Here is a 12,837-nt window from a genome sequence, read left to right on the forward strand (position 1 = left end):
TTCATTCAGTATGACAATCTCTAGGTCTATCCTTGTTGCTGTGAATGGCATTATTTTGCTCTCTTTTAAGGCTGAGTAATATTCTACTGTATATAGGTACCACATCGTTTATCCATTCCTGCTTCCATGTCCTGGCTATTGTAAACAGTGTTGCAGTGAACACTGGGGTGCTTGTATCTTTTTGAATTATGGTTTTCTCCAGGTGTTTGCCTAGGAGTAAGACTGCTGGGTCACATGGTTATTCTATTTTTAATTTTTTAAGGAACCTCCAATGTACTCCATAATAGCTACACAAACTTACACTCCAACCAAGTGTATGAAGCTTCCCTGTTCTCCACACCCTCTTCATCACCCATCTATTGTTTGTAGATTTTTTTTTATGATGGCCCTTCTGACCGGTATGAAGTGATACCTCATTGTAATTCTGATTTGCGTTTCTCTAATAATTAGTGATGTTGATCATTTTAATGTACTTTTTGGCCATCTGTGTATCTTCTTTGGAGAAATGTCTATTTAGAGCTTCCTCCTATTTTTCGATTGGGTTTTTTGTATTTTGATATTGAGCTGCATGAGCTGTTTGTATATCCCTCTCTCCTTTTTTTAACTGGTGGAAAGTGTTATGATTATGAGAAGCTGTTTATAAAACTTTTAAAATGAGTTTTCAAACAGTTCTTTGCAGCTGGAATTTGATTGTTTGGTACCTATTATGTCTTGATTGTTAGTAAAATGTCTAAAAAATTATAAATTATAAAAAATTTCCCATATCTTATGCTTATATTTTTTAGATTGAGTTTACAATCCCAAGAAGTTTTGCTTTTAATTTGAATCTTCAGTTCTTGAAAAAATTTTAAACAAGTTATACTGTACCATGATTAAAAAGAAAGAGTAGAATAGAAATGCAAAGGGAGGTCATAAATATCATCCAGCCACCATACTTGATGAATTTTGGGAATTCTAGGTCTATATAGCTTTCTTAAACTCCAGAGTATCGATTGATTTTATTTAGGATTTCTGTCAAGAGTGATGATACTGTCTAAATAGATTTCATTCTTACTTTCCCAAGGTATTACTTTGACTATGTAGCAAACTAAGTTGGGTGATGAATATACTAGATTTCACAATAATATGGAAATTATTGGGCTGAATTTTGTTTTGGTGCACCAACTGTTGTGGTATTTACTTCTGTTTAAGTCAATTATAGTGTATAATGTCAAAACAATACATAAGAACCAGTAATTCATAGATAAAAATTATCCATGTACAGATGGTGACACTTAAGCTCTAGATGTATAAATACCATAAGTACATATTCAGGGTTGTGAATGGAATAAGGATTCCCACAGTATTAACCCACCTTCAACAAACCATATAAGCTGTTTCACTCATAAAAACAGTGAAACACAATCTGTTCTATACATTTTTCACAGCCTCAATTGCTGTAACATGAGAACTCTTTTCTTAAGGGTAGAAACTCTCAACTGCTCTTAGACCACATAAGTCCATCAGTTTACAGTTGGAGTCTTCTATCCATTCAGAATAGTTTATACTCTTATGGACAGAAGTCCCATTGTTTAAGTTATAGATTTTGTATCTATAGAAGTAAAGTACTCTTAAGTCATGACATGACTTTTGCTTTGGCCTTAATTTTCCTTTTATTTCTAAGGGCTTCCATGAAAAGATTCCTTTTGTTAACATATAATGTATTTTCATTGTAATATAACATTAGATTTTTCATTTGTATTTTCACAAAAGCAAAACATTTTTTGATCTGTGTCAGATATGTTTCTTATATCCTGCAAACCTATTGCCACAAACTTCTGTGGAACAAACTGCCTCATGTCTGACGACATGAATGAACCTTGAAAGCATTATGCTAAGTGAAATAAGTCAGTCACAGAAAGAAAAGTATTACCATGAGTACACTTAATATGAGGTTTCTAAAATAGATTCAAAGAATCAAAGAATGACCAGAAATTTTCAATTAAACAAAATGAATCAGTTCTACTGTACAACATTGTACCTGTAGTCAACATAATATATTGTAAACAAAAATATCTTAGAGTGGGTTTCATGTTAAGTGTTCTTACCACAAAAAAAATTTTTTAATAAAGCAAACAAAATTTTTGTACAAACCAATAATTATCTCTAACACATATTTTTCCAATTATAAAATATTGATGTTATTTCTGGAAAAATACAGAAAAGTTTAAAGCATAAAATAAAAACTACTCATAATCTACATGGAAATAAACATTATTAACATTTGGTGTCTGTGTCCCGTATGAAATACTTCTTTTCAGAGGAAGAAAAAAAGTGACACTCATAGTTTATTTAAATTGGAAGTAGAAAAAAAAAAAATTGGAAGTAGAAAATACTAGAAGTGTGATTAGAAATATTTGTGACTATTCCCTTTTCTGATACCTACTGAGGACTAATGATGAATGGCTCCATGAAACCAGAAGTGAAGACGGAGGAGACAGATTTGTAATTCTCATTCTCAAGAAAAGATATATTAATTTCAAATTTTATTTTAAAATATAACATAAAATATCACCATAAGGAAGAGCAAGAGATGAATAAACTCATTATCAAGATATATGTCTAAAGTGAGAAAGAACATCAAGAATACAATAAAAAAGGAGTACAGAGGACATCCCCGGTATGGTGGATAAGAATCTGCCTGTCAATGCAGGGGACACAGGTTTGATCCCCAGTCTGGGAAGATTCCATATGCCTTGAGCAACTAAAGTTCATGCGCCACAGCTACTGAAGCCCACACCCTAGAGTCCACACACTGCAGCTACTGAAACCTGAGCACTTGAAGCCTGTGTTCCCCAACAATAGAAGCCACCACGTTGAGAAAGCCACCACATTTCTTCTACACCACAAGAAAGAGTAGCCCCTGCTAACTGCAACTAGAGGAAGCTGAACAAAGCAATGAAGACCCAGCACAAAAAGTAAATAAGTAAATAAATAAATTAAAAAAAAAATACAGAGTAATACGCACAAAGACTGAACCTTATTATAAACTATGCTACTGCTGCTGCTAAGTCGCTTCAGTATGACTCTGCGACTCCATAAATGGCAGCCCACCAGGCTTCCCCGTCCCTGGTATTCTCCAGGCAAGAACACTGGAGTGGGTTGCCATTTCCTTCTTCAGTGCATGAAAGTGAAAAGTGAAAGTGAAGTTGCTCAGTCATGTCCGACTCTAGCGACCTCATGGACTGCAGCCCACCAGGCTCCTCCGTCCATGGGATTTTCCAGGCAAGAGTACTGGAGTGGGGTGCCATTGCCTTCTCTGATTATAAACTATGGACTTTAGTAAATATTAATGTATTGATACTGGTTCATCAATTTTAACTTATGTACCCCACCAATGCAAGATTCTAATACATAACAGGGGAAACTGAAGGATTAGGGAAGGGAGAATGTGGAAACTTTGTACTGGCTTCTCAATTTTTCTGTAAACCTAAAATTACTCAAAAATGAAGTCCAGCAATTTTTAAGTTAAAGAAATAAGCAAATTAAAATAATGTGAGTCTTCAAAACTCAATTCTTTCCCAATGGATTTTCTAACTAAATGTTTGTTAATTATTCTTCTTCTGCTTAGCCCTTAAATAATAACTATGATACCTCTTCCTCAGTCCTTTGCATTTTTATTCTCTAGTCTACATTTCATAAACCAGTTGATCCACTTCCATATTCAACTGTCACTTGTTATGTATCATTTATTTCCCCCCCCATCTTCCACTAAAAACATCCACTCTCCCTGTGTTCCTCTCTTGGCTATACATCTACCATTTTCTATCCCACTTCCACCTGGGCTATGTTACACTTATTTCTCTGCCTTTTTGCATCCTGTCCCCCCTGACTGGAATGCCCTTGCCCTCCATCTCATCTTCCTATATTGTATTAGTCCTTTAATGCCTAGAACAAATGTTACTAGTTTTGTGAAACCACTCCTGACTCAACCTTTATATTAATTTTGCAAATGCTTATAACCACAAATATATGCAAGCCATGTTGGATGGTATCGCCGACTCAATGGACATGAGTTTGAGCAAGCTTTGGGAGATGGTAAAGGACAGGGAAGCCTGGCATGCTGCAGTCCATGGGGTTGCAAAGAGTTAGACACAACTGAGGGACTGAACAACAACAATAACCACAATTGGGGCTTTAAAAAAGAGAATAAAACCCACACAATCTGATTTATATTGTCATTAGTTTTATGGTTTGCTTACCTCCTTCACTAATCTTTGACATCCCAAGAGGTAGAAAATATATTGCTACATTTTACATTGCCCTGTTGCCAAATATGGTACTATAAGCATAAAAGATAACAAGTACTTCAATTCCTGATAATCAGTCTTTGAGCAAAACTCTAACTTATTACTCTGCTTTCATAGGATAACTTTTGAACTAAGTGGAAATTTTGATGGAGTTGGTTCTTGAAACATTCCTGAAATATTAAATTCTACAATTTAGTGTTTGTAGGCATTTAGTGGTGAGAGTAATATTGATGCTGTCATTAACAAGCATTCAATTTAAAATATAATAAAAATAATTTATAGAATAAATTAATAAAGTCTATTGAAGTGAAGAAAGACTGGTAATAAAAAAATTTTTAAATACTACCAAAAGAAATTGAATCTCAAATAATCCAGAAAAAGTAAAGTTGATAACTACAATTTCCTTAGTGTTTCTCTAGAACTTTTCAAGGGAAGGGTACCTAGATAACTCAATATGAGTATTTCTTTTTTAAATTATTTATTTATTTATTTGGTTGCACTGGGTCTTAAATGTGGCTTACAGGATCTTTAGTTGCAGCATGCAGTCTCTTAGTTGTAGCATGTGGGATCTAGTTCCCTGACCAGGGATAAACCTGGGCTGCCTGCCTTGGCAGTGTAGAGTCTCAGCCACTGGATCACCAGGGAAGTTCCCACAATATGAGTATGTCACTTGGCATGAGAGCATAGTCTTACATGAAACATCAACTATTCACAAAAAGCATGAAAGAAGGATATCATAGCTTAGTTTTTGTTTTTATTGTTTCCAAGAGCAGGACTTTATCATACTCTAAGTTTCTGGTCATTTACACATACGTGAATGAAACTGAAGGTGTTACACTGATAATCAGCCATGTATATTTATTAATTTAGACTAGAAGAAGATAATCATATGGAAAAAGACACAACTGAACTCAACCCTCATACCATATACAAGGTATACCAGAGACATTCTAATGGGATCACAGTTTTAATGTAAAAATAAGAAAGTAATCAATTTCTTCATGGGAGCAGGGAAAACTTCCTATTCAGAAACATAAGAAAAAGATTAATAAATATTTCACAAAGTAATTTCAAAATGGGCTTCTCTGGTGGCTCAGTGGTAAAGAATCTGCCTGCCAATACAGGAGACACTGGTTTAATCCCTGGGTCAGGGTGATCCCCTGGGGAAGGTGGTGACAACCCACTCCAGTATTCTTGCCTGGCAAATCTCATGAACAGAGAAGGCTAGTGGGCTACAGTCCAGGGGGTCACAGAGAGTCACTGTGATTGAACAACAACAAATTTTAAATTACGTGATAAAAATTACAATAAGGGCTTCCCTGGTGGCTCAGTGGTAAAGAATCTGCCTGCTAATGCAAGAGACATGGGTTTGAACCCTGTTGCAGAAAGATCCCTCATGCAGCAAAGAAATTAAGCCCCTGCACCACAACTATTGAGCCAGTGCTCCAGAGCCCAGGAACCACAACTGCTAAGCCCATGTGTGGCAACTCCTGAAACCCACACACCCTTCAACCCCGCTCTGATAAGAGAAGCCACCAAAATGAGAAGCCGGAGCATGACATCTATAGGGTAGCCTGCATTTGCTGCAACTAGAAAAAACCTCACATGCAGCAACAATGATCCAGCATAGCCGCAAAATAAAGTAAACATATAAAAACATTTTAAAAATTACAATGAAGAAAATAGAAAAATTCCTAATTGGGAAAATTTTTTCAATATTTATCATAGTGAAAAAATTACTGTATCTGGCATATAAAAAGCTTATAAAATACAAAAGACCAAAATCTCATATATCAAGTGGATTAGAGATATCACAAAAAAAGTAATGCTGTCTGTCAACTATATGAAAAGATTTCAATCTCATTCATAAGAAAAATTATACAAATCGGTACTACAATATCATTTCTCACCTATAAGATTGGCAAACATTCCAAAGTTTGACAATACTCTTTTAGTGAAGCTGTTTGGCACATGTACCCTTTCCTGTATGCTTATGAGAGTACAAAACATGACAACTGCTAATGGCAGAAAATTTGGCAGTATCTGGCAAAATTACATGTGCATTTTACCCAGAGATCCTACTTCCAAGAATCTATCACAAACATTTACTGGCACAAGTAAGAAAAAGGTTTGCATGGGACTATTCACAACTACATTCTTTGTATTATTGAAATACTGGAAAAACCCAATAGTTCATTAAAAAGAGAAACATTGACTAAATTGTGACACATTTACACATGATAGAAATATAAAACTGTAAGAGAGAGAGAGAGACATCTTTATGTATTAAAATGGCATGATCATCAGGATAAGTGAAAAAAGCAAGGTAGACAAAAGTGTTTTCATATGCTAGCATTTATCTATGCAAAGGTAGAGAAAACTGGATGTGTACATACATTTGCCGATATATATCATTAAGCAGAATGATAAACACAATTTTAAAACTAGTTACCTATGGGAGAAAGAAGGATAGGCTTGAGGGAATAAGGATAGAAAATATATGTGTTTAATTACATCTTCTTTTAGTTTAGACTCTGGAACGATGTAAATATTTAATATAGTTATAAAACAAAGTTAAATTTAAAAACATTTAAAGCGAAGAACTAATTCAGCTTAACCATGTCTCCAGTTGGTGGCATAACTACACAGAGAGGGACTATTCCAAATGGCTTTTTAAAATTTATTTATTGGCCGCATTGGTCTTTGTTGCTGCAAGAGGGCTTTCCCTAGTTGAGGAGAGTGGGGCCCACTCTGTAGTTGTGATGCACGGGCTTCTCATTGTGGTGGGTTCTCTTATTGTGGAGCACAGGCTCTAGGTCACTCGAGCTTATGCAGTTGCGGTGCACGGGCTCAATAGTTGCGGCTCTCATGCACTAGAACAAGGGCTCAGTAGTTGCAGCACACAGGCATAAGCTCCCTCGAGGCTTGTAGGATCTTCCTAACCATGGAATCGAACCTGTGTCCCCTGCATTGACAAGCAGATTCTTAACCACTGGACTACAAGGGAAGTCCTCCAAGTGACTTTAAAACTCAGTAATTTGACTGTAGGTTCCTATTGGAATATACCTTAAGGAAAAAAGAATTGCAAAAACAAAAGGAAACAAAAACAAGACTGTTCAACTGTTTTCAGTTGCAGTATTCATATTGTTGATGGAAGTGTTGGTGCTGTCCTGAGATAACTGTGTGTTGTGGTATAAAGTGAATTAGCAGTTAATATTGGTACCATCAAGAACTTGGATTTTTGCCATGGGACAAAAGAGATATAAATGCAAAAGAGAATAACGGGGGGAAAAAACCTGAATTTAAACTGAAAACATCAATATGATCTCGCAGTGTCTTTTATCTTTAAATATATAGTATGCATTTCCTATCTCTGCCCACAAAAATGGCCTAAAAACAATGACAAACCAGAAGTAATGAGCAACCCTGATGCCCAGTTTGTAGGTTGTATGTAGCATTTTGTACTAAAAATAAAATCAAGGATCCTAGGAGAAATGGCTGACTCTGTCTAGGGCAGAAAATATAAGACAAAAGGTTGGAATATTTTGTAATACCTCAAAGCAAGAAGGCAAATCAAAGAACCATTGGCAAATCAAAGAACTCAGAAGCCAACTGACCTAAGATAGGATAACTTGAGTATTAAGTTATTAAAAAGAGAAAATAATTTCAATGGGTTTAAAAATATAAATCTTATTTAGATCCATGAATTCATAGTGATTAGGAGAAACTAATTAGTCACATTTAGAAGGTTCTAGTAACCAACACTGTATCTTGAAAACCAGTAAGAAAAGGAAAAAAAAAGCAAACCTTTATTCTACCTTTCCTATGTGAACTCTACCAAATAACCAAATAGTTCATGAGAAAAAATTTCTCATTATAGAAGTATTCTAGTTAAAAATGCAGGACTTATGAAATTAGAATATCTCCTTTTTACAACTTCTATTGAATTAATACATGTATTAATTATGCTGCTGCTACTACTAAGTTGCTTCAGTCATGTCCGACTCTTAGCGACCCCATGGACTGCAGCCTACCAGGCTCCTCCATCCATGGGGTTTTCCAGGCAAGAGTATTGGAATGGGGTGCCATTGCCTTCTCTGATTAATTATGTTAACTAACGTTAAAAAAAGATAATCAGACATTGTGTGCCTTTTAAGTGTCTGATTCTACAGATGAAGTAGTCCTGCACCCCCAAACTAGCAAAAATCTAAGCAAATCTTGTTTAGATCTAAACTATCAATTTACAGAAAATACAAATAACAGAGAAATATACTAAAACAATATCATTGGGGATAATTCAGCATATCTGTACTGTGGAAACAGTATAGGACAAAAAACATGGTTTTTCCAACAAATTTCAAGTTAAGGGGGGCAGCATACAGGGGAATCTATAGATTAAAAAAAAGATTTAAAAGACATTACAACCAATTACAATGTATGGACATTATTTGTATCCTGATTCAAATGAATACTGTAAAAAACAAACCTTGTGAGACAATCACGGGTATTTGAACATTGGATATTTGATGATATTAAGAAACTGTTCATATTTTAGATATGACAACAGTTTTGTGATTACATTGTTTACAGTCCATAACTTTTTTTTTAACTTTTTATTTTGTATCTGAGTATAGCCGATTACGGAGAAGGCAATGGCAACCCACTCCAGTACTCTTGCCTGGAAAATGCCATGGATGGAGAAGGCTGGTAGGCTATAGTCCACTGGGTCGCTACTAGTCAGACACGACTGAGCGACTTCACTTTCACTTTTCACTTTCATACATTGGAGAAGGAAATGGCAACCCACTCCAGTGTTCTTTCCTGGAGAATCCCAGGGACGGGGGAGCCTGGTGGGCTGCCGTCTATGGGGTCGCACAGAGTCAGACACGACTGAAGTGACTTAGCAGCAGCATAGCCGATTAACAGTGTTGTGGTAGTTTCAGGTGGACAGCAAAAAAGTGTCCATAACTTTTAGAAATACACATTGAGATATTTATAGATTAAGCCATACGAAGCCTGGGATTTGCTCCTATGAACTGATGAGGGCAATAGAGGGCTAACAGATTGAACAACATTGCCCATGAGTTGGTAATTATTTAATCTGGTGACAGGAATTCTTTATTCTATTCTACATTTGTAAATATTTGCAGTTTTGCTTAAAAGGTTAAATAGCATCTAAACTTCTCTTTGTCTGGGAAAACCTTTGATCACTTTAGAAAGGTGAGACCCTGTGGGCTTCAAAAGGAGATAGGTAGGTCACCAGAGGAGTGAGGGAGAACATTATTAGTACCAGAGATATTTAGAAATTTGAGCACATTTATTGATTAGAGAAAGTTGCCATTTGAGAGAGAGAACTTGAAAATACAAGGAAAGAAGGATAGCTGAAAGAGCATGGGCTTATTTTATTGATTAGTTTAGTTCACCTATTTCTCAAAAATGTTTTTTAAATATTATTTTTCCTTGAAAACATTTATTTCAATATTCTGTCCTTCAAATAAGTCAGGCACCATTGAAATATCAACCCTCTTAACAAATGTCTTCCAAATCAATACCTTTAACTCTCTCCCTTCTCTGCCTTTTGAGTATTTCCACTCAAACATCTTATCATTTCCTCTGACTCAACGTGACCACAAACTAACTCCTCTAAAGGCCTGCATGTCAGTGGGGCTGCAATTCCCAAAGTCACCAGCTGGCTAATCCTTTAAGTCCTCTTAACTCCTTCCTTACCCTTGACACCCCAGTCCCAATCAACAAATTTCTTTTTTTGTAAGGCCTCTTTCTTAGCCTTTTCTTTCCATTCTAATATCCTTATAATACAATTTGCAGAGTATCCATTCATTCCAGCAACTATTTATTGAGCCAACTATTCACTGAGCACTATTCTGGATTCTGGAGATATATTAATGAACAAAAACATTGGAGACACCACCTTTATGAAATTTTGCATTCTCATGGAACTGACTTTCCAGAAATTCTATTATCAAGGAGTAGGTCTTTAGATGCAATAACCCAACAACTGGAAGTGTCCTAAGTCATCAGTCTTTGGTGATTGTCCCATCTTGATCAAGTAAAATAGAAGTTAGACTCTTGCCCAGATAAGAGAGCAAAGGTCTCCGGCTCTACCCTCCATCTGTGGTGGTTTCTTGCAGGACATTGTGAAGGTGTGACATGCATGAGCTCAGTCATGTTTAACTCCTTGCAGCCTCATAGACTGTAGCCCGCCAGGCTCCTCTGTCCGTGGGATTTCCCAGGCAAGAATACTGGAGTGGGTTGCCATTTCCTTCTCCAGGGGAACTTCCCCAACCCAGAGATGGAGCCCACGTCTGTTATGTCTCCTGCACTGGCAGGCAGGTTCTTTAACACTAGCGCTACCTCTGAAGTGTAGAGGGAGTTATTGTCCAAGTCCCTTCCTCTGAAAACTCCATCCCATCTGAATCTCACACTCAAGCAACAGAACACAAAATTCAAATCACCCTTGGAATTCTCTAGCAGTCCAGTGGTTAGGACTCAGCACTTTCACTGCTGGGGCCTGGGTTCAGTCCCTGGTTAGAAAGCTAAGATTCTGCAAGCTATGCAGCACAGCCAAAACAAATGAACAACCAAAAAATGGCTCTTAAACATATAAAAGGATACTATCATAACTGCAAATTAAAACTAGCTGAAATAACATCTTTCACCTTTCAGACTGTTAAAAAGCAAAGGGTGACTACACATTTTGCTGACAAGGTTATGGAAATAAATAAAGTGCTGCTGGGAGTATAAAATCCAGGACCCCATGGAGGGCACATGGAAGGCATTTCAATTGCATTTATTCTTTGACCCAACAATTTCACTTCTGGAAGTTTATCCTAAAAATATATTTGCATTTATATAAAGCAAGATGTTTACAAAGTTGTTTGTTGAATAATTTTGTACTAGCCAAGACTGGAAAGAGCCCAAGTGTCCATCTGTATCATGGTTTCTCAACCTCAATACTAATTGATATTTTTGGACCAGATAAATTCTTTGTTGTGGGGACTGTCCTCTGCACTGTAGGATGTTTAGCAGTATCCCTGCCTTCTACCCACTAGACACCAGTAGCATTCTTCCCACCAAACTGAAATGACTGCAGACATTGCCATGTGTCTCCTGGGGACATATCTTTCCCATTCTCCTGATGAAAACCACTGATCTATAAAAACTGGTTAAATAAACAATGGTATATCCATAAATGGAATACTATGTAGCTGTAATAATAATGAGGAGAGCTCAATGTACTATACAGAAAACTGATTGGATAATTAAAAAAATAGAAACAAAAGGAAAAAGGAAGTTGCTATTTTGATTATTACAGGGTGCCAAGAAGAGACAGAGGGGAGCATGTATCTCCATTATCCATAATGCTTTTTTTAAAGTTTATTTTGGATAACTTAAATGTTATTTCCATGAAAAGTAAAGCTATAATTTTAATCGACTGTGTTCAAGATAAACAGTGAGGCTACAGAGAAAAATATCATCTTATACATTATAACAATATTTCTCATTTATAAAAAGTGTTTTAAAAAAGATATAAAAAGAAACTGTTAGAAGGTTGATTGCACTTGCTTTTAACTTAGGATATTGTGCTACTGCAAGGAATTGCTTAGAGATTTGTTCGAGAATCTGTTAATAACTAGTGATGGAAGTTGTACAGTTATATTTTTCTGACAGACTTTAACTTCCTTTTAAAGGTGCTTCATTCTTAAAAATCCTAAGCCAGAAAAGAAGCAAGCTTCTGCCTTTATGCTACCAAGGTTGTAAAACCATCCTCCAGTTGTGACTCAAATAAAAATAGCTATGGCATAGGAGAAAAAAATACCCTGTAGGTAAGATGTATATCAGTGACATTGTTCCACAAAATCTATCCCTGGTTACTCTTGCAGCTCCATGGAGAGCTATGTATTTCTCCACTCATTGAACATCATGTTTGAGTGCCTACTGTGCACCAGCCATTACGTTAGGTAATGAGAATATAGTGACAGTTATAAATGACACGTTTCTTGCTTTTAAGGAGTGAAGGAGTCAGACCTAAAAACACTGTGTGTACAGAATGAGAGTATGGAGAAAAAGCACGAAGGAACTGGTTTGTGGTTTTGCCTTGTTTAGAATGAAACTCATATAATGCTTATTTCATTTCTCATGACTGTAGCAATTGCCTTGCTCACTCATTGCCTATGTAAAATCTACCCTTTCCATACAATTCAGTTTAGGTTCTACACAATTCCACCTCCTTGGAAAAATCTTCCTGGACCATCTCCAAGACATCACAAATGTGATCTTTATCATTTACTGATCATATACCATGTGCTAGGCTCTATACATGCAATACCTAATTTTCACATCAACCCTTTGTGCGCGTGATGATTATGCCTTACTTTACCAATGAGGAAAATGAAGCTTAAAAAGATTAAATAACTTTCCCAAGTTTTCCTTATGCTAAATGGTTGTATGGAAATTTTAAAAAGGCCTGATTCCAAAGCCTGTACTCATAAACATTGTGTCTAATGGTCTACTGTTGTGCTCCTCTGAT

Source organism: Capricornis sumatraensis, chromosome 2 (genome assembly GCF_032405125.1).
Source record: "Capricornis sumatraensis isolate serow.1 chromosome 2, serow.2, whole genome shotgun sequence".
Lineage (NCBI taxonomy): Eukaryota > Metazoa > Chordata > Mammalia > Artiodactyla > Bovidae > Capricornis > Capricornis sumatraensis.